This window comes from Schistocerca cancellata, chromosome 2 (assembly GCF_023864275.1).
Source record: "Schistocerca cancellata isolate TAMUIC-IGC-003103 chromosome 2, iqSchCanc2.1, whole genome shotgun sequence".
Lineage (NCBI taxonomy): Eukaryota > Metazoa > Arthropoda > Insecta > Orthoptera > Acrididae > Schistocerca > Schistocerca cancellata.
In genome coordinates, this window is record NC_064627.1 from 307,940,967 (window position 1) to 307,964,250 (window position 23,284).

At 38.9% G+C, this 23,284-nt stretch overlaps 1 protein-coding gene across 1 annotated transcript in view; it reads right to left on the reverse strand.

Annotated features, from left to right (window-relative positions):
- Nucleotides 1–22,670, reverse strand: part of LOC126161691 (uncharacterized) — a 302,362-nt gene extending 279,692 nt beyond the window's left edge. Inside the window, exons 1-2 of the mRNA XM_049917707.1 lie at nt 22,462–22,670; nt 3,079–3,233 (exon numbers count right to left, since the gene is read on the reverse strand). The gene's annotated coding sequence lies outside the window, so the exon portion shown is untranslated. The remainder of the gene's footprint in view (nt 1–3,078; nt 3,234–22,461) is intronic.
- Nucleotides 22,671–23,284: the final 614 nt, after the last annotated feature.

The window sequence follows — 23,284 nt, forward strand, 5'->3', positions numbered from 1 at the left end:
GTAATTTCCGGATAGTGCAATCAGTATAATGTTACTCGATGCTCTGTCCCTACCACCCGTCCTAAACATCTGAGTGTCCCAGTCTATATCTGGTAAATTGAAATCCCCACCTAAGACTATAACATGTTGAGAAAATTTATGTGAAATGTATTCCAAATTTTCTCTCAGTTGTTCTGCCACTAATGCTGCTGAGTCGGGAGGTCGGTAAAAGGAGCCAATTATTAACCTACCTCGGTTGTTGAGTGTAACCTCCACCCATAATAATTCACAGGAACTATCCACTTCTACTTCACTACAGGATAAACTACTACCAACAGCAACAAACACGCCACCACCGGTTGCATGCAATCTATCCTTTCTAAACACCGTCTGTGCCTTTGTAAAAATTTCGGCACAATTTATCTCTGGCTTCAGTCAGCTTTCCGTACCTATAACGATTTCAGCTTCGGTGCTTTCTATCAGCACACACAGTTTTAATCTGCCAGGAAGTTCTTGACACGGAAATTGTTACTTCCAGTATGGTGGATGTGAGTAAAATACATCATTTTTAACATTTCTCCAATATTTTTGGTAAATCATTTATTTAGGTCAAGAACAGAATGGGCCCAATACTAAACCACTAGGGACACCATAGTTAACGTTCCCATAAACTGAGTTTAGTTTTATGACAGTGATAGCAATTGCTAATACACTTCTGTTCTCTGCTGTAAAATATGATTCTACCCATGCAAGAGGAAAAGCCTTTAACAATGCATTATTTTACTTTCTCTATTATAATTACTTGATTTACACAATCAAAGGTCTTGGCCGGAAAATACCAACAGTGTAGTTTTCTTCGTTCACTGAGTTGTGTGGAAGTAATAACACAACAGGCTATGGTTAAATACAGTATGTAACAGCAAACTACAAAGAATATCTACATCATTTGTTTGGAGACCAGAGACAACATAAACAATCACAGAACTGACACACAACATAAAATGTAGCTGATTATTTATTGTCCACACAAGAATCTTCCCCCCCCCCCCCCCCCCCCCCCCCCCATTGTTGAGTATATGGGGACATTTGGGGGCTGAAGCACACACAATGTCCAGAATTTGTGGTGACTGGAGGTTTTCAAACATACACGTTGTGGCACTGTTTTGTGGAATCACACATATAGCATCTCAGTGTTACTTAATGCCTATGGGCCACTGTGAATTCAGATGATTACCAAGGACAAGCGAAAGTCAGTTGACGGGTACTGTGAAAGAGCAACTAGCTATGTTAACATCGATTGTCACAAAATAGTGTGCCAGTGCAACTATGTGCAAATCTGATGCTATCGTGTTATTGGGTGACGTTCTAATGAATTTTACACGCAGTTTCAGCAGTTCTCCATATATTAATTCACCACTGATATATTCAGATTCTTTCTGAAAACTTTTCGTAGTAGGGCTAGTAAGACAATGCGCTGCAATGTGGCATCTGTGTGAGGTCTAACTGGGACCATTAGCAGCTTAGCGGTAGGCAGAAGTTCAAATTCAATTCATGGCAAATATTATTTAGCATGCTCAAAGAAGAAAGACTCATTTGTACTGACCAGTAATGACATGAGCAATCCATTCATGAAAGGTCATAGTTACTAATGTAGCTGCTGCTGCATCTTTCATTGGATAGGCTTCAGGCAAACGATAGGAATGGTTGATTGCTGTCAGTCAATACTGGTATCTTTCTGATCACATGGATGAAAGTACCAAGAAAAGTTGTGATGTGTTACTTTGCTGTGTCCACAAGCATCACACTGAGCGACAAATGCTTTGCGATTCTCCTCAGTATTTGGCCAGACCAATAAATTTTTCAATATTTAGTAACTCTTACACACGGACAAAACAGGCAACAGAAGAAACTGCTTTCTGGCGATGAATGGTTTTACTTGTGACACTGATATGCCATGATATACTGCTACGTCCAACCATAGTACGTGAAGACAGTGGGGCTGTTAGCCTAATGATAATTCAATGAATATCTTCATATTGTTAACTCCTTCTAAGGCATTGACAAGTGCTATGAAGTCAAGTTCTTGTTCAGTGGTGTCGATGCAAGACACTGTGTCAATGAAACATTCTGCTTGCGAAATGAGCTACGTAATGTTGGCAGAATGTAATTTTTTTACTAAGGAGGTGTACTGATTTAATTAAGTGGGTATTATAAGAATAATATGCGATAAGACTGAAAATTACATTTTTTCCTACAGACACTTCAGATAAATTAAAGAATTCATTCAGAAAATATGGTTTATAATAACGCCTACTTACTAGCAAAGTTGTCAACTATGTTGGAGAGCATGCAGCTTAACCCACAACTGCAAATGTTGAGATAAGCTTTATTTTGCTTGTTCTTGTATGACCATACTCTGTGTTCAAACTATTTTCAGGCACACAGATGGAGCATCAACATTTCTTCTTCTGGTATTTTGGCTGAGAACTATCCAGCTATTACATAATAAAGTCTGCAACTGATTTTATTGTAAATTTGCATCTACTAATTCCTTGAGACAGTAAGAAAATATAAAGCAATAAATAGTACCCATGAAAAATGCCACATTCAAAAATACTGACATAATCAATGTGTCATAAATAAAATATTCATAATTTAATAAGAAATGCCTAATAGATGAAACTGATCTATTGCCCAAAATAAAAAAGGACACAGAAGCCAAATCACATACTCCTTGTCTGTCACAATCTCACATACAGTAAAGAACCACTGCAAAACGGTTCTGTACGAAGTGTTTTCTCGTACACTCAAGTGACACATAACTATAATGTGCCTGTCAAATTAGGCACTGAATGATTTGCTGTTAGAAATATTTGTGTTCTATACACACAAATATCTGAACGCTTTATTGCAGTGTTATACTTTTAGAAAGTAACAGCATGAGTCACTATGGTACTTTCCAAGTATTGTAATATAATCTTTTTTTTTTTTAAAAAAAAAAAAGAAGATTTGTCATGTTATTATGAAAATGTTAAGAGAAGTTACCACTAAACATTCCACTGCAATGCATATGAATGTATCGTTGCTAAGTAAATTTACCTGTCAGTAGTCTCACATGGGCACCAGTCACACTTGTTTCAGTTATGGTGTATGTCATAACCCAAAAAATAAGTGTGTTATCTTCTGGGCAGTAAGTGTACAACTACATTTAAGAATTACATAGTCTGTTGATATTCACAGCAATGGAGCAGATCCTGCAAGAAATAGAAAGAAAATACAAATTACATCCACAGAATAAAATAACTTACTCGAATCCTATTGAGGACGGAACCTTGTTTAACACAATTTTGATGCAGAGAAAAGGAGGCATGGATGAATGTATTCGCAATCACTGGACTATTCATAATTGTAAATTTATTGTAAACTGTGGTTTATTGGTCTCATAATGTACATAATCTAAATCATTTGATTCAGGTACAGGACACACGTCAAAATGGTAGAAAAATTTCACCACAAACATAGAACGACTGATGTTAACAAACAGAATTATACATACAATAAAAAAGTATGATAATAAATACCTTGCTCAGATTATCATTTCAATCTCTCTGAATTCTTCTACTGAATAGTAACATTTCTCCCACAGAATCTGCTGTAGCCTTGTTTTAAGAATCTATCACTTAATTTTAAATATGTTTTTGCCCATACCTTGTTATATATTGTCATCTCCATATACCGGGTGGTTATAATTTAACTTTCCCTATTCAACACATTATTAAGACAGAAATAATTACCGTACGAGGACCATACCATTACCGTTACTGCTACAAAAGAGATTCAATATGGTGATCATAAGTGTCCAGAAAGGTCAAAGTGCAGGACTGCACAGGAGAATGAACCATGTCCATAGGTATGCTGATTACCTCTCTCAATATGCTGCACATGTGTGAATGCTCCCCTGGTAAATCCTGTCTTTCAGGTGGCCCCACAACCAGAAATCATAGGGAGTGAGATCAGGTGATCATGTCGGCCAAACATTTGGAAACGATCGGCTGATAATTCGATTGTTTCCAAATGTGTTTCGAAGAAGCAGGTGAACCACATGAGCGATGTACAGTAGGGCTCCATCTTGCATGAAAACTGTTAGGTTCAATGCATCTCTCTCCTGTAGGACTGGTATGAAGTATATCGCAGTAAAGCTGGTTAGTCACACTGCATGTCTTTGGTCCTTGAGCACCAATCTCTTCAATGGGCCAATGACGAATATGCTGCACCATACAGTGACACATTCACCATAAAGAGGAGCTCTATGCACAGTGACTGGAGGTGAAGATCCCCACACTCGGCAATTCTGTGTGTTCACTTCACCCATCACAGAAAAATGAGCTTCGTATGTCCATAGGACAGTCCCGAGCCAGGCCTCTTCAACTTCAATCCTTGCAAGAAAATAAAGAGCGAGATCAACACGTTGTCGTGTGTCCTGTGGTACAAGCTGCTGTAAAGTATGGACCTTGTATGGATACCATTTGAGAATGGTTCATAGCACCTTCTCTACAGTGGACTTCAGGATGCTCAACTGTCGTGACACAGCATGCATACTGCCTGACAATCGGGAATTGTGCACAGCATTGTCTGCCATTGCAAAAGCAATTTCATCAACCACCCATGGTGCAACCGGTCATCAGCCTCATCCCGGAGTGAAGCCCAGTTCTCTAGTTGATTTGAACTACTACATCATGCTCTGTGCAGAGGGTGGAGAAAGTGTACCCTTCTGTAATCCTGGCAACTGACGATATTCTCGAAGTGCAGCTGTAGCATTACTGTTGATTTGATAATAGGGCTTCACCAATAATGCCCTGCTCCTTCTGTCCAAGCTCACATCGACATGTAAACAAGTGTACAGCGACTGGTCATGTATGCGAGACTATGAACCACGATGACTTACCACGGCACCTGGTGGCCACAGTTGGAAGTGGATAAGGGCGCTGTCTGACGCATGGAAATCATGCACCCCATACTCTGGACATTTATGCTACCAAGTTCTGTACTCGTATGGTAATGGGTTTCCGTGTTATAGAGTGTCATGTAGAGAAAGTTTAATTATAACCACCCAGTACTGTGCAGTCCGTGCATACAATTTCAGTCAGTGCACAGGTAGCATAAAATTACTTTTATTTATCATATTATACATGTGGTTAAAATGATTCTCCTCGAATAATTTTTGTCTATTGTGTAGGAAAATTATAATCTCTCATAAATGTATATGGATGGAACAGTTAGGTTTTCCTATTTCCGAAATAACTGGTAACAAGATTCTGTTTGTTATGCAGCACACCTGTATCTTTTAATTTAATCCCACAGCCCTGGGCAAATTTTATAAAGTGAGGTCATAGAACATGATTTTGCACATTAAAGATTATACTATATGCATTATAGCACAGACACTTCAATGTGGGAGACAACTGCAAATATAAACTAATGAAGGCTTAGTGTGGGAAGAGGAGAGGTGCAGGGTAACAAGCCCCCGATCCCTCTCCCAGGGCTTGCAATCTACACCAGTGATACACACTTCTGTGAAATCAAAGCCAACACATTTTCATAGTGACCGCTGATCCCCTCCATGTTGTGTAAACCTTACTCAAACCCTGTCATGGACCAGGATTAGCCTTTCCATTCATTTCAAAATATAAATGAAAACAACGAAAACATGCACAAAAACCAGAGTGGAATGCACAAAGTATTTGGTAGCAGGTACTGTGAAACTGCTTGCCGAGGTTGGCAACTGTCATAAACAAGGAAGTTCAGGTCCAATCTCTATTGATATCTTATGTCATCATAGTTCAAAACATCCCCCCCGCCCCCCTAAAACTCTCATGTTAAATTGTCCATACTACAGCTACCGAGGTACTTCATATGAAAGACAGCTGTGTGCTGGACCCAGTTTTGGACTCTCATTTCTTCATTTTTGTCTAACAAATCAAGTTTATGTTTATTTATTTGTTTCCAGCTTCTTCATGATCATTCTTGTCACTGACCTACACTAAGCAGGTAGTGAATGATGTAATTTTAACATAAAAGAAAATGATTCATTTTCGATAAAAATGCACTTATGGAGTATACCCCAGTCAACGAACACCACAAAAGGTCACCTGGGGGGGGGGGGGGGGTGAAGAGGGTCATGAACAACATACTAAAATTTCTGACCAGTGACATGCGAGCGTCACATTTGAAGATAATTGTTTCTGTATTTCTCTTGAAAATCTCTAAAACTGCTGCTTCTAGCAAAAACATTTCCACGTAAAATCAAACTATATGAAATTTCCTACGAAAAAATGTCCTATTCATATTTTCTCTACAACTAATAGTTCCTGCATTACTGGGGGTAGAAAAATAGTAGATTATTAAAAATAGTGTTTTAATGGTACAAAATTAATGTTTATTGTTAAATGAAGTGTGTTGAGAACAAATAATAAATGTGTGCACCATATCCTAGTGCAGTACAACCTATTAAGGGGGAAGCTGTGTTCTGAGAGTGTGATGGGCTGTGTGGTGGAAAAGGGGGTAAAGGGAGAGGGTATGAAGGGTGGATGTATGTGAGGGCAGGCAGGTCACTGGTCATGTTCATACCTCTTTCCTCCTTTGTAAGTCTGCAAACTGAAGTGTGAGGTGGCAAGTCCCCACTCTCTCTGACCCACTATATCACAAGAAACAACTACAAGATAAAAAAGTTTTACCGATCCTTCTGCATCTCACCTTATGAATCACCACACACCACAGTGCACACCCACATTTTCCACAAATCTATTAACACTAAATTGAATACATTGCAAATAATAGTAACGCAAGGAAAGCATATAGACAGATTCTACATAAATCTCTGCACATTGTTTTATGTAGCTGGAGGGGAAATTGATCCTCAGTCACCTGGTCAGCAGGTGTAGCATTCTGCCAGGATAGGCGACTTCCTAGTGGAATTTTCACTTTACAGGCTGTACCTCCCCAGCATTTCCTATCCAGTTCTTGTAAGTAAGTAGACAAAATAACTTCACTGAGCTCATGTTTATATAATACAGTTATTTTCAGTTTATCGAGTGAATGCTTAATTGGAGTATCCAAGTGGCTTTTTACATAAAATACGTTCCTGTAAATAATTCCACAATATAAACAAGAGCTCAATGAAGTTATTTTGTCTTCTCACATGAGAGAACTGAACAGGAAATGCTGGGGAGGTTCAGTCTGTCCATAAGCTGAAAAGCAAGAAGTGCTTTTGGATGGAGGAGTTACCTCTGCTCAAAGAATGGTACAGCTGCTGTACAGGATGACTAAGAATCAATTTCCCTTTAGTCTAAGAACAGAGAGTTATGCACAATCTGTTCATGTGTGTTTCCTGCATTAGTATTATTAGTATCCCATATTTACAATATATACTGTGTTAATGTACTTGTGGAAAATAAACACCGTTGGTGATGTCTGCACAGTACGTAGCCAATGATAAGGTGAGCTGCAGAAGGGTTGATATAACTTTGTCCAACAACATGGAGTTGCTTTTAGCTATGCACTTCACGGAGAGAATAGGGAATTGCCTGCACACTCTTCAGTTTGCAATGAGACAATTGCATAACCACAATCTGGCAAACTACTTTCCCTCACACTTCCAACCTTCACCCCACTCGCCCTTTTCACACAGTTACAGTGCCAGAACACAAGTAATCCCTTAATATGGTTATATCACACTCAGATGTACACACATTCAATATCTGTTCATAATTCATTCACCTAACAATAAACATTAATTTTATACCATGAAAACACTACTTACATAATCTGTGATTTTGAACTTCCCTTCAACATGGAGACTATTAGTCCTAAAGAAAAAATGAACAGGACCCTTTTATCTAAGAAATTTAATGTAGTTTAATTTTGCTCTGGGAAGCATTTTTGCTAGAAGCTGTGGTTTTCAAGCTATTGAGAAAAACTTCAGGTGTCCCTTCCACCCATACCAAGGTCACACCTCATCTGTCAGGATTTTACCAGTCTGGGCTTTTAGTATGTTGTTCATGACATCCTTGTACCACTGCACAAAAATTTGCAACTATGCAAATTCCCCTCCCCTCTCCAATTTTCCTTTGTCGACTGAACTAGTACCTGGTTTTTCCACTGCGTGTTGTACTTAGTAATTGTTTCAGCGATGAATGATGGGAAGAGACTGTGATGAATCAAGAGTCAGCTGTGGATATTGCTCTCTCTTTGATGTTCCAACTGTGCATTCATGACAAGAAGAGGTGAATAATTTTAACTGTTTACTTACTAGACTCAGTACAATCAGTACCATATCTACAAATGATGCCCTTAAAAATTGAGTGGGAGATAACATACCCCTCCCCCTCCTCTCCACCCCTACTTCTCTTTCCTATCTGTGGAGACAAGTGCCCCATTACATATAGTTAGCTTTTACTGGGGAGAGATTGAGTCACAGCTCTGTTACATGAGCTCTACACAATAATCAAGTGTGACTTACACAAAATAAATAAAGCGACCACAATTACATGGCACAAGCTTTATCATATATCATGTTCTGCAGGACCCCTTAATGTGCAACAGAACAATAGTAAGCAGAAACACCTGATATATCTATCATATGTTGTCCAAAAATTGCCACAATCCATGCTTGTACTACTGAAAGTCTCTCTGGCATGCACCCAGACTGATTATTCATTGTAAAACGAATTGTCAATGCCATCATCATCATAATAACGTTACTCCTGCTGACTGACATCCTGGTGCAGCGGGTGCAGTATATACATCTGTCATCTCTTGCCTTCATTGACCCCGTGTACGGACCACGCAATGTGCCAGCCATGGTGGTGGAGGTAGCTCACGCTTGGGTACTGAGTGGCAATCCTCAGTCTGCACTCCAACTTTGCTGTGCTTGGTGTTTGTTTCCACTGCATTTGCAGAATTTATGCTTGACTAAATTTAAATCTATTAGCCTCATTGATGAGATTCTCATACAGATGGATTTCAATAGCCTCCTTGTATACACAACTCCAATAGTGGAACTTGCTTTACAGAATTTTTGTATCTCCATATTTCACTTTGTGGTTAGTTTCCAGGTAATGTTCAGTAACTGCTGATTTTTTAGGCTTCTGGAGGTCCATGTGCCATTTGTGTTCCGTGCACCTTTCTTCAATTGTGGAAATGGTTTGTCCAACATGTTTTTCTGCACTCTGACATAACACACTTCACACTTCAGATATCCAAAGGCCCAGGTAATCTTTTACTGTCCCCAAGAGGAATTTCGTCTTTGCCAGTGGGTGGTGCACATTTGACATTTTGTTGTAAGATTCTATTGATTTTTCGTATACATTGCCCACATGAGGATTGTAGGCTATGTTTTTCAGTTGGCCTCCATTGGAGGTTGGCTATAACTGGTCTTTTTGTTTGAAGGTGCAAATAATTTGATAGTTTCTACAGCTGTTTTTCTGGAATATGTCTGTTCTGGTTTTACACTTATTTTGTTGGGGATCACATGAGCTCTGTGGATCAGCGTATTTAGTACTCCCTCCCTTTGTGACGGTTGATGACAGCTAGAGGCGTGGAAGTACTGGTCTGTGTGGGTTTTCTTCCAATAGATGCTGAGACCCAGTATTCCTTCCCGTTTCCTCCATACCAGAACATCCAAGAACAGAAACTGACCACTTTGCTCTTCCTCCATTGTGAACTGAATTTGGTTGTGGATACAGTTCAGGTATTGCACGAAAACTTGAAATCTCATCTCTCCAGTGAGGCCAAATGACAAACATATTATCAACATGTCTGTAAAAGACTACTGGTTTTAAAGGTGCTCACATTTGCCAATGAACAGACTCAAAACTAACATCACGTGTTTTGCAAACTCGTGTGGTGGCACTCCTATTATACTCACTATTGGTCTCTTTGTGTACCTTTGGAAGCCTGAAGAGCCTTGGTGGTGCACCAGCATGTGTTCGAAATTTCTCCAATGTCCCTTTTGTAAAAGTACTTTGGAGAAATTCAATCATCTTGTGCTGCATCTTCCAGGTTGGAACATCGGCATCTTGTGAGCTGCATTGTCTAGGAGTTTGTACGTTTTCTCTTTACATTCTGCAACTGTTAGTAAGATGGTTATGTTCCCCTTATCTGCTGGGAGGATGACAATGTCTTGATTGTTAAACAGAAAATGCAGTGCAGCTCTTTCCCACCCGGAGATGTTATGTACAAATTCTTCAACTTAGATGACTGTGGGCTCTGGCAGTGAAAGTTCTCCAAGCACAGCGGAAACGGAACACTAAGCACAGCGAAGGCAGAGTGCAGACTGAGAACGGACACTCGATTCACAAGTGTGAGATACCCCACCACCAGGCCAGAACATTGCACAGTCCATTCACAGGATCAGTGGAGGGGGAGGGGGAGTGGGGGTGGGGAGGAGACGTCCAGCATACGAATCACATGCACTAGTCCATGATGTCAGTCAGCAGAAGTAACCTGATGATGATGATGGCATGTTTCGCTGTTGAAAATTCATTCTACAATGAACAATCAATCCACCTGCCTGCCAGAGAGATTTTCAAGAAGGATATTCACTGGGGCAACTTACGAACACACATTACTTGTACTTATTAATATTTTCTTCCTATCTACAGAAAATAGTACCGAAGAGACCCACAATTAGAAGAACTGACAAGTCACTCTGGTGGGAAAACCCATTTCCATAACCCCAATCAGAGACCCAAAACAGGGATGGAAGTACTCTACACTAAGTTCGTCTGCTGAAACTGGTAATTTCATGGCATAGTTTTTAAGTACGGTGTAGGGAGAAAAAAGCAGTTGGGTGGAGGCAGTGTAGCTGAATATCTAAGGAACTTGCATAAAATAGAGGACTAATTTTTAAAAGACTCAAGCCACTTTAATAATTTTAGTACTTTCTCCTCATGGGCAGAAATGATGATAATTTACATAACAAGTAAATATATGTATGACATGTTTGCTGTACATTTTAAGTAGGGTGAAAATCTGAAGGGATGTGTAAACTGCTAAAATAGCAACAGGTACGATACATGTGATAACCTTGAAGCTTTACAAAATAACCAAAATAAACATTATTGACTGGTCTTTATAAATGCTTTCAAATAATACCTTTTCTCACTTTTTTTCACATATTGCCCTATAACATTATATACGGAAGATAACTGTTGTCACATTATATACTGAAGACAAGTGCTGTCTACAGTTTGTGTGTATTAAAGTATTGGGGTAATGTTGGCCAGGATAAACAGTAATCTTTCATGGAGCAGTTAAGTTTGGATACAATGGCACCTTATCTCAGAAAGTATGAGCATCACAAACAAAAATGAATAAAATACAATTGTGTACCTGCAGCTGACTGAGGGATGGTACAGATCACACAAACGTCCACAAAACTGCGTTAATTTTCAAGTGCTCTAGCTTTCTTTTTCTGTTTCACGAATACAATTTCAGATCCACACACAATATAATGTCACAGCTGCAGTAACACTGTTCATGAGAGGTTGCCCGCGTAAACAGGTGTGAGGAATGGATTGTGGCCACTGAGAGAAAGTGCTCTTTAAAATAATGGTAGCATTCAATTTGCTTCCATTGTCAATGCCGTAAGAATGATAAATGGTAGAAATTAATGATGGAGGCAAGTAGTAGCCTCGAATGTATTACTCATATGTCTACGAGTTCACGTTTTGCAAATTCAGGTTCATGCAGATAATGACATTTGTCACCAAGAGAATGTTTGCAAGTGGTAACATATGAAGAATGTGCCTTTATTTTTTTTGAGTTAGCAGTCTTCTGAGTGGTTTGATGCGGCCCGTCACGAATTTCTCTTCCATGCCAATCTCTTCACTTCATACTAGTATTTGAAACCTATGTCCTATATTATCTGCCAGATGTATTCCAATCTCTGTCTTCCTCTACAGTTTTTGCCCTCTATGGCTCCATCTAGTACCTTGGCAGTCAGTCCCTGATGCCTTACATCCTGTCCCTTCTCCTTGTCAGTGTTTTCCACATACTCATTTCTTCTCCGATTCTGCGCAGAACCTGCTCATTCCTTACCTTATTAGTCCACCTAATTTTCAACATTTGTCTGTAGCACCACATCTCAAATGCTTCGATTCTCTTCTGTTCCGGTTTTCCCCCCACTCCATTTTCACTACCATACAATGCTGTGCTTCAAACATATATTCTCAGAAACTTCTTCTTCAGGTTAAGGCCAATGTTCGATACTAGTAGACTTATCTTGGCCAGGAATGCCCTTTTTTGCCAGTGCTAGTCTGCTTTTGATGTCCTCTTTGCTCCATCCACCGTTCGTTATTTTACTGCCTAGGTATCAGAATTCCTTAACTTCATCTACTTTGTGGCCATCAATCCTGATGTTAAGTTTCTCACTGTTCTCATTTCTGCTATTTCTCATTACTTTCATCTTTCTTCAATTAACTCTCAATCCATATTCTGTACTCATTAGACTGTCCATTCCATTCAGCAAATAATGTAATTCTTCTTCATTTTCACTCAGGATAGCAATGTCATCAGCAAATTTTATCACTGATACCCTTTCACCTTCAGTTTTAATTCCACTCCTGAACCTTTCTTTTATTTCCACCACTGCTTCTTCAATGTACAGACTGAACAGTAGGGACAAGAGACTACATCCCTGTCTTACAGCATTTTTAATCCGAATATTTTGTTCTTGGTCGTCCACTTTTTATTCCCTCTTGGTTCTTGTACATATTGTATCCTACCTGTCTATCCCTATAGCTTACTCCTATTTTTCTCAGAATTTCAAACATCTTGCACTATTTTACATTGTCAGATGATTTTTCTAGGTCGACAAATCCTATGAACGTGTCTTGATTTTTCTTTAGTCTTCCTTCCATTATCAACTGCAATATGAGAATTGTCTCTCTGGTGCCTTTACCTTTCCTAAAGCCAAACTGATCATTATCTAACATACTCTCAATTTTCTTTTCCATTGTTCTGTATATTATTCTTGTCATCAACTTGGATGTATGAGTTGTTAAGCCGATTGTGTGACAATTCTCGCACTTGACAGCTCTTGCAGCCTTCGGAATTTTGTGGGTGATATTTTTCTGAAAGTCAGATGGTACACTGCCAGACTCAAACATTCTACACACCAACGTGATAGTTGTTTTGTTTCCTCTTCCCCTAATGATTTGAGAAATTCTGATGGAATGTTATCGATCCCTTATGCCTTACGCGATAAGTCCTATATCTACATCTACATGACTACTCTGCAATTCACATTTAAGTGCTTGGCAGAGGGTTCATCAAACCACAATCATACTATCTCTCTACCATTCCACTCCCGAGCAGCGCGCGGGAAAAACGAACACCTAAACCTTTCTGTTCGAGCTCTGATTTCTGTTATTTTATTTTGATGATCATTCCTACCTATGTAGGTTGGGCTCAACAAAATATTTTCGCATTCGGAAAAGAAAGTTGGTGACTGAAATTTCGTAAATAGACCTCGCCGCGACGAAAAACGTCTTTGCTTTAATGACTTCCATACCAACTCGCGTATCATATCTGCCACACTCTCTCCCCTATTACGTGATAATACAAATCGAGCTGCCCTTTTGATGTTCTCCGTCAATCCCACCTGGTAAGGATCCCACACCGCGCAGCAATATTCTAACAGAGGACGAACGAGTGTAGCGTAAGCTGTCTCTTTAGTGGACTTGTTGCATCTTCTAAGTGTCCTGCCAATGAAACGCAACCTTTGGCTCGCCTTCCCCACAATATTATCTATGTGGTCTTTCCAACTGAAGTAGTTCGTAATTTTAACACCCAGGTACTTAGTCGAATTAACAGCCTTGAGAATTATACTACTTATCGAGTAATCGAATTCCAACGGATTTCTTTTGGAACTCATGTGGATTACCTCACACTTTTCGTTATTTAGCGTCAACTGCCACCTGCCACACAGCAATCTTTTCTAAATCGCTTTGCAACTGGTACTGGTCTTCGGATGACCTTACTAGATGGTAAATTACAGCTCTCTTAAATTCTGATTCTAATACTGGATCCACTATGTCTTCTAAATTGACTCCTGTTTCTTCTTCTATCACATCAGGCAAATCTTCCCCCTCATAGAGCCCTTCAACGTACTCTTTCCAACTGTCCACGCTCTCCTCTGCACTTGAATATGGAGTTCCGGTTGCACTCTCAACATTATCACCCATCTTTTTTTAATTTCATAGAAGGTTGTTTTTACTTTCCTATGTGCTGAGTCAGTCCTTCCGAATCTCATTTCTTTTTCTTCACATTTTTCATGCAGCCATTTTGTCTTAGCTTCCCTGCACTTCCTATTTATTTAATTCCTCAGCGACATGTATTTTTCTATCCCTGAACTTGCCTGAACATTTTTGTACTTGATTCATCAATCAGCTGAAGTATTTCTTCTGTTACCCATGATTTCTTTGCAGTTGCCTTCTTTGTAGCTATGTTTTTCTTTCCAGCTTCTGTGATTGTCCTTTCTAGAAATGTCCACTCCTCTTCAGCTGTACTACCTACCAGACTATTCTTAACTGCTGTATCTACACCCTTAAGAGAATTTCAAGCGTATCTATCATTCCTTAGTACTTCCGTATCCCACTTCTTTGCATATGGATTCATCCTGACTGATCTCTTGAACTTCAGCCTACTCACTACTACATTGTGATCTGAGTCTATATCTGCTCCTAGGTACGCCTTATAATACATCTGATTTCGGAATCTCCGTCTCACCATGATGTAATCTAACTGAAATCTTCATATACCACCCGACCTTTTCCAAGTATACTACTTCCTCTTGTGATTCTTGAACAGATTATTCACTATTACTAGCTGAAATCTATTACAGAACTCAATTAGTCTTTCTCTTCTCTCATTCCTTGTCCCAAGCCCATAATCGCCTGTACCTTCTGTTCTACTCCTTGCCCTACAACTGTACTCCAGTCCCCCATGACTATTAGATTTTTATCTCCCTTTGTGTATTATATTACCCTTTCAATATCGTCTCATATACTTTCTCTGTCTCTCCATCTTCAGCTTGCAATGTTGGCATGTATACCTGAACAATCATTGTTGGTGTTTGTTTGCTGTCGATTCTGATAAGAATAACCAAATCACTGAACTGTTCAGTGTAACACACTCTCTGCCCTACATTCCTATTCATAATGACTCCTACTCCCGTTATACCATTTTCTGCTGCTGTTGATATTACCCCATATCCATCTGACCAGAAATCCTCGTCTTCTTTCCATTCCACTTCACTGACCCCTTCTATATCTATACTGAGCCTTTGTATTTCCCTTTTCAGATTTTCTAGCTTCCCTATCACATTCAAGCTTCTGACATTCCACACCCCGACATTAGAATGTTATCCTTTCATTGATTATTCAATCTTTTTCTCATGGTCACCTTCCCTATGGCAGCCCCCAGACATCCGAATGGGGGACAATTCCGGAAGCCAATGGAGAGAGCACCATGACACTTTTTCAATTACAGGCCACATGTCCTGTGGATACACACCATGTGTCATTAATGCAGTGGTTTCCATTGCCTTCTGCATCCTCATGCCACTGATCATTGCTGATTCTTCCACCTTTAGCAGGGCAAGGGAGTGCCCTGAACCCCTGTCTGCTCCTCTGCCCTCTTTGACAAGGCCGTTGGCAGTATGGGGTGATTTCTTATGCCAGAAGTCTTTGACCACCAATGCTGGTTATTAATCAAAAATTAAGCGGTGGCTAGTTTCGAACACAAGACCGAGGACAATTTGATTATGAATCAAAGACGTCACCCATAGACCAAGGATCACGTATATTGTCATTTTTATGCTAATTTACAGGAGACATATGCAGTGAAGGATTTACGAACAAACTAAAGGAAATAGTTGTGCAGTGAGTATGAGTGAACGAGAAATGTTCCTACAGCAGATATCACGAAGTCAATGCAAGAGCGAGCCGGACATGACAACGATGAAGGTAAAAACTATGGTAAGGAAAAAGACAACACTAACATAGCAACTTCGCATAGCATCTGATGAACAGCTAATTGCATTCCAGTGCTATTTAATCAGTTGAAGCAAACAACAGAACTATTTGCATGACCAAATAGGCAATACTGATTTTGATATGGCAACAAATGTTTTGGCTGAAGAGAGGGCTGCAAATGTAATAAAAAAAATCATATGCCAAGAGAAGGAGGTGATGACTATTGACTTGATGTTATACTGGATTGATGTTGTTTGGACCCAAAAGTGGCCTATTTTCTTCAAAGGAGAGGAATGTTTGCACTACAGTCTTTCACAGGACACCTCAAACAGTCCCAATAATATTTCCTTGTTGTACAACTCTTACAGTGGAGCACAATTAAGAAAGCAGCTGCATGAAGCCTTCTGTGCAGAGAGGGAAGAGGAATACTTTGTGGCAATGCCAGTGTGCTCTCTGTCTCTGTACCACACCTCGCACTCTAAGTTGCCTACCTCGAAACAGTCAACATTAGCGATGAGAATAATATATTCAGTCTGGTTTGGAAAACAATTGACTCATTTGGTTGTAGTTTTAAGTATCTATTGGATTATTAGTCATTCATTTCTTTGAATGAAACTAATCTGTGGGAGCAACTGAATGAAAACAGTTCAAACAGTTCATTGTAGTTCTGCATACTGACTGAATTATTTATTCTTTCTTTTCAAGTGAAACCAATCAGTAGTTTTTCTTTTAGTTGAACCGTGTATTCATTCTTTAAACTAGAACCATCTGTTTTAGCTGACTCTCTTCTGAGCGAAACAACTCAGTAAAATTTTCATTTGTTGAAATAAAGCAGTTGGTATACAACGGGGCTACAGATACCCCAAAGGGGTAGCCCTACTCTCGGGGGTACTTGAAGACATCTTAGAGTGTACATCAAACTTAAAATTAACATTACACATTTTCATTTAATTATAGTGTGAAACGACTAATTCTTGCTTTCATCATTTGAAACTTATAAATATGTTTTTGTGGATTACGTGGTTCCAGATGCTAATTTTAACATTTAAGTAATGAAGGTATATTATATATCGTTTTGATATATATGTGGAGAATTCACGACAAGGAAACAAAGACAACCAATTTCTCACTTACTGAAGACAACGTATCATCTATACTTCAAATGCCAACTGAGAGATCAGGATAAAGATTGGGTACCTCACTTAACTCGCTCTAGGTGCAGTTCTAAACTAACACAATTGCTGAAAGGAAAAAAAAAGAGCACTTACCATTTGGCATACCAATGATCTGGGAAGTGCCTTAAAATCATGTTCATGATTGCTACTTCTGTTTGACTAATGTAACTGGTTTTTCATAAAGAATAAGAATAATATTAAATACCATAACCTGCCCTCAGCAATTAGACCTGTTCCCACAGTGAAGACCTGCCAGTTCCTATTTCTCCATTAGGGTGGGAAGAAGTTCCTAATTCTGATCATGAATCTACAAACGCTGAGGAAGCACAATGTCAATAAAATGAAGAGGATCACTTTCCAGAACAAATACCACATTAAATGACCTAGTTCGTGATTTATATTTATCCAAGGAGCATGCAAAAATTTTATCTTCAAGTCTTAAGGAATGGAACTTACTTCATGAACAAACAAGAATTACTAGCTTTGGGCAATGTAATAAAGATTTGATGACATATTACCATATGGTGGGCAATGTTTGTGCTTGTAGTGGTGTTGTAGGATTACCGAAACAGTTAAACATACCATACGATGCTGCCGAGTGGCGCTTGTTTATTGACACTTCCAAGACAAGTCTGGAGGCTGTACTATTGCATAATGGTAATACATTTCCATCTGTAACTGTAGGGTACTCTGTGACTTTGAAAGAGAACTACGTAAATTTGTCAGACACACTTGAAGCTATTAAGTATGAGGAAGAAAATTGGAAAATATGTGGTGATCTTAACGTGACTGGTTTACTAACTGGTCTCCAAAGTGGTTTCACAAAGTATTGCTGTTTCCTTTGTCTTTGGGACAGCCGTGCAACAGATAAACATTATACAATTAATCAAAATAAACATTACACAGTTAAACAGTGACCACCACAAGAGGAATTGGTTCCAGGGAGAGAAAATGCGAAATTTGTACCTTTGGTGGATTCTCAAAATGTTTTCCTTCCCCCACTGCATATTAAGCTCAGCTGTATGAAGAATTTTGCCAAGGAAATTAAGAAAAATGCCAATGGTTTTATGTAGCTACATGAAGTGATCCCTGAATTAAGTGACGCCAAATTGAAAGAGGGGATTTTTATTGGCCACAAATTAAGAAGTTAATGCATGATACAAACTTCAAAGAAAAATTAAGTCAGTTAGAACTTGCGGCCTGGCTTTCTTTTAAGGATGTCGCTGAAGGTTTCCTAGGGAACACAAGAGCAGATAACAGTGACAAATTAGTGGGAACTCTTTTAGAGAACTATAAAAATCTTGGATGCAGAATGTCACTAAAAATGCACTTCCTTCATTCTCATTTAGATTCATTCCCTACCAATTTGAGAGTGGTTTGTGACGAGCATGGAGAAAGGTTCCATCAGGACATTTTGCGAATGGAAAGCTGCTATAGAGGTAGATGGAACCCTTCAATGTTAAGTGACTACTGTTGGTTTTTGAAGCGTGAAGAATATATATCCCACAGAAGGAATTAATGTTGCAAATTTTCTTGTAAAAATGTAGGTTAGTCCCAGGGTACTAGAGAAAGTTAGTTTTATGGCATCAACTATGTTATATATAGTCCAAATTTAGTGTAGACCACACTAGTCTCTGTTTTTTAAATATAGGCATTTAAAAACCTCTGTAACAAAAAACTGGAGGGTGATGGTGAAAATCTAACTGCATTTTCTGATTCAGCAAGTCCAAATTAGTAAGGTCCACCATGTTTTATCTCTGTACCTCAAAAACTCTACCATCTGGTGAGTAAAATATACGAGACAGGCGAAATTCCCTCAGACTTCAAGAAGTATATAATAACTCCAATCCCAAAGAAAGCAGGTGTTGACAGATGTGAAAATTCCCGAACTATCAGTTCAATAAGCCACAGCTGCGAAATACTAACGCGAATTCTTTACAGACGAATGGAAAAACTGGTAGAAGCCGACCTCCGGGAAGATCAGTTTGAATTCCGCAGAAATGTTGGAACACTTGAGGCAATACTGACCCTACGACTTATCTTAGAAGAAAGATTAAGGAAAGGCAAACCTACGTTTCTAGCATTTGTAGACTTAGAGAAAGCTTCGACAATGTTGACTGGAATACTCCCTTTCAAATTCTGAAGGTGGTAGGGGTAAAATATAGGGAGCAAAAGGCTATTTACAATTTGTACAGAAAGCAGTTGGCAGTTATAAGAGTCAAGGGACATGAAAGGGAAGCAGTGGTTGGGAAGGGAGTGAGACAGGGTTGTAGCCTCTCCCCGATGCTATTCAATCTGTATATTGAGCAAGCAATAAAGGAAACAAAAGTAAAGTTCGGAGTAGGCCTTAAAATCAATGGAAAAGAAATAAAAACTTTGAGGTTCGCCGATGACATTGTAATTCTGTCAAAGACAGCAAAGGACTTGGAAGAGCAGTTGAACGGAATGGACAGTGCCTTGAAAGGAGGGTATAAGATGCACATCAACAAAAGCAAAACGAGGATAATGGAATGTAGTCAAATTAAGTCGGGTGATGCTGAGAGAATTAGACTAGGAAATGAGACACTTAAAGTAGTGAAGGAGTTTTGCTATTTGGGGAGCAAAATAACTGATGATGGTCGAAGTAGAGAGGATATAAAATGTAGACTGGCACTGGCAAGGAAAGTGTTTCTGAAGAAGAGAAATTTGTTAACATCGAGTATTGATTTTTAAGTGTCAGGAAGTCGTTTCTGAAAGTATTTGTATGGGGGGAAATACGGAAGCGTCCGATCCCGCCCGTCTGCTTTGACCCATGACGTCACAAATATGGCGGAAAAAAAAACACACACTTTCCACAAGAAGCCTAATGACACTAACGGGACAAGCGCGGGAAATGGGGTGGGGGGCAAACTAAATATAAATTAGACGCCTTGCGTAGCTACAACATGTAAGTGAAGACAGCCATGCATGAATACCCACCCACCTCCCCAGGGGTCGTAACCCCTGCAACCCATAGAAGATAAAGATGCTTCAGTAGCCGATTAGTGTTTTTTGTCTTTTTTTAAAAAAAATCTCACGGCATAGAACGAACAGATCAGAAAGATAAATATAATAAACTAAAACAGAAATTGGAGGAAACAGACAATTGAAATAAGTAATAAGTGTTTTTAAATTTAAAAAAAAAATCTCACAAGATCGAACGAACAGATCAGAAAAGTAAATAAAATAAGATAAAACAGAACTGGAGACAGCCACACTCAAACCAAACTCCGCACCGTCATGACGTCACACACAACACCCTTACGTCACGGGTCAAAGTCGACGCGTGGGATCGGACGCTTCTGTCGACCCGTATGGAGTGTCCCCATGTATGGAAGTGAAACATGGACGATAAATAGTTTAGACAAGAAGAGAATAGAAGCTTTCAAAATGTGGTGCTACAGAAGAATGCTGAAGATTAGATGGGTAGATCACATAACTAATGAGGAGGTATTGAATAGAATTGGGGAGAAGAGGAGTTTGTGGCACAACTTGACTAGAAGATGGGATCGGTTGGTAGGGCATATTCTGAGGCATCAAGTGATCACCAATTTAGCATTGGAGGTCAGCGTGGAGGGTAAAAATCGTAGAGGGAGACCAAGAGATGAATACACTAAACAGATTCAGAAGGATGTAAGCTGCAGTAGGTACTGGTAGATGAAGAAGTTTGCACAGGATAGAGTAGTATGGAGAGCTGCATCAAACCAGTCTCAGGACTGAAGACCACAACAACAAGTAGTATGTCCTTACTAACAAGTAGTATGTCCTTACTAACAAGTAGTATGTCCTTACTAACTAGTAGTATGTCCTTACTAACTAGTAGTATGTCCTTACTAACTAGTAGTATGTCCTTACTAACTAGTAGTATGTCCTTACTAACTAGTAGTATGTCCTTACTCTACTAACTATGTTGCTATCATCCCTGTTACACCTAAGCAAAAAAAGTGCTACAGGCAATCACACAGCAATTAACAAATAATAATCTTCAGCTGTGGTCACAATTCCAAACTGGTACAACTAAATGAGTCTTGAGTCTTTGACAATGCTATCCAGTTGTGCTGAAAATATAAAAAACAATATATAAAAACACAGCTGGAGACTCCAATAACATAGCAGACGCAAAAAGTAAGAATTACTTTCCAAATTTGTGATACTACAATATTTTCAAATCATTTATGCTTAAAAAAAAAAACATAATCAAACCGATGCACAGTAACCCTTTAAAAATATTAGTTTTCATTACACGAAAAAAGAATACCTACATTATAAAGTGTATTTTTTAATAGAAACATCCCCCCTCCTAACCAGAAAGAAAATGAAAGTGTTTCAATAACATATTTAACATTATGTGACAGTTATCAATACCACTATGTTATTGACTGACAAGTGTTTACATCCTTCCTCATACTTTAAAAAATCACACAGACGCGAGCGTGTACTAATAACGCACAAGACAAGATGAAAAGCGCATGGTGTGCGATATTGGAAGCTTTCATTACATTCCATACTTCAGATGATGTTCCGCCGCTCTCTTGATATGGATACAGGATTTATACCTCATACAGGCTTATTTGTTGAGCTTTTGGCTTTCAAGTTTCGGACTACTTATGAACCAAGTTTTTGATGCACCTACTACGCAAACAAAAAGACACGGTAAACACACAGTCGATTACGTGCCGTCTACGAAAATTTTTCTTTTCAGTTCTGACAGTGGCTTTCATCCATGACTGTATATAAAAAACAACAACCAATGTCCGAATATAAAATCAAATGAAATATGCCTCCTGCTGTGGATTACACGAAAATGGACAATTTACAGACACTTTAATAAGTAACAACAATAACATGTCAACAATCATTTATCACTGTTTCTTTTGTAGAATACCCTACTAACTATCCCAAACGAATGTGTATACAGCTAACTGTAGAACAACAGGGAACCAGAAAGTCTGTGCTTGTATGTCATTTGTTTCGCAATTAATCTTGTTGATTGCAAATGAAACGTGTCATAATACGAAACCAAATTATAATGTAACTGTTTGTCCTACGTCTATTCTTAACAACGTCCGTAAACAAAGTAACTGAGCGTTTATTTGATACGGGAGTGTTACAAGTAGTGTAATTCCCACACTTCCCCAAAACAACGCAACATTACATTTAAAATAATTTTTAATTTTGAAAACTAAGGCAATTGTAGAGGAGAGTTGGTCTAGAACTAATAGAATTACACACAGAATGGCTGAAGTACTTACAAAGAGAAGGGCAAAACCGAATGAAAAAGCGCGCAAGAATTGACAGCACGTCCAACTTCTAAAACTGGGGCGCTTTTACCCTTGATTCACTTTTCAGCGTCCAACAACAATAGCTACACACTTTCTCACAACATTTTTATCGGTGTCTCTAAGTGTAAACCATAAAGTAAAAAAAAAAAATATGTACTGAAACGACAACACAACTCTCTCCAGCAAGCCCACGCACCTTTCAAACGTAGTAACTATCGGTATTCAAAGATTTCCATTGACAACATGTACCGACAATTATTTTTAAATAACATCTTTGAAAGTCAGTGTGTGTAATTATTGGGAAAAAACCGTGCAGGTCTCCTTGAAAGCAACAAAGAGGTATATAATCAAAGTAGCTGGCAAGTAAGTAAGCTTGGTATAATAAGAATATTGTCGTTGGCTGGACGTTTCTGAAATAATAATTCTTTACCTCTTAAAGTTTTAGTTGAAGTAATTATCAAGCCTAACAAATTTTTAAACTATGCGTTAAACGGTCTGCCACAGACATGCTCTCATGAGAAATCAGTAATAAAATCTGATTGTGTTTTGGCCATTTTAACCTTTTCGCAGCTACATATGTGTTTGCCACAGGTCTCGCAGAGTGCAGTGTTACTCTGGCCTAAGCTGACTAGCTGCACACGGACTTTTCCAAAGGGGATGGCTTTTTGCTTGCTGAAGAACATGCGCCGGCCTCCTGGCCTTGTGCCGAATACCTCCGCCGAATATCCATTCTCTCCAATTCATCTCTGCTCTTAGTGCGTGCTAGCATAATAAGCCATTTACAAATAACTCA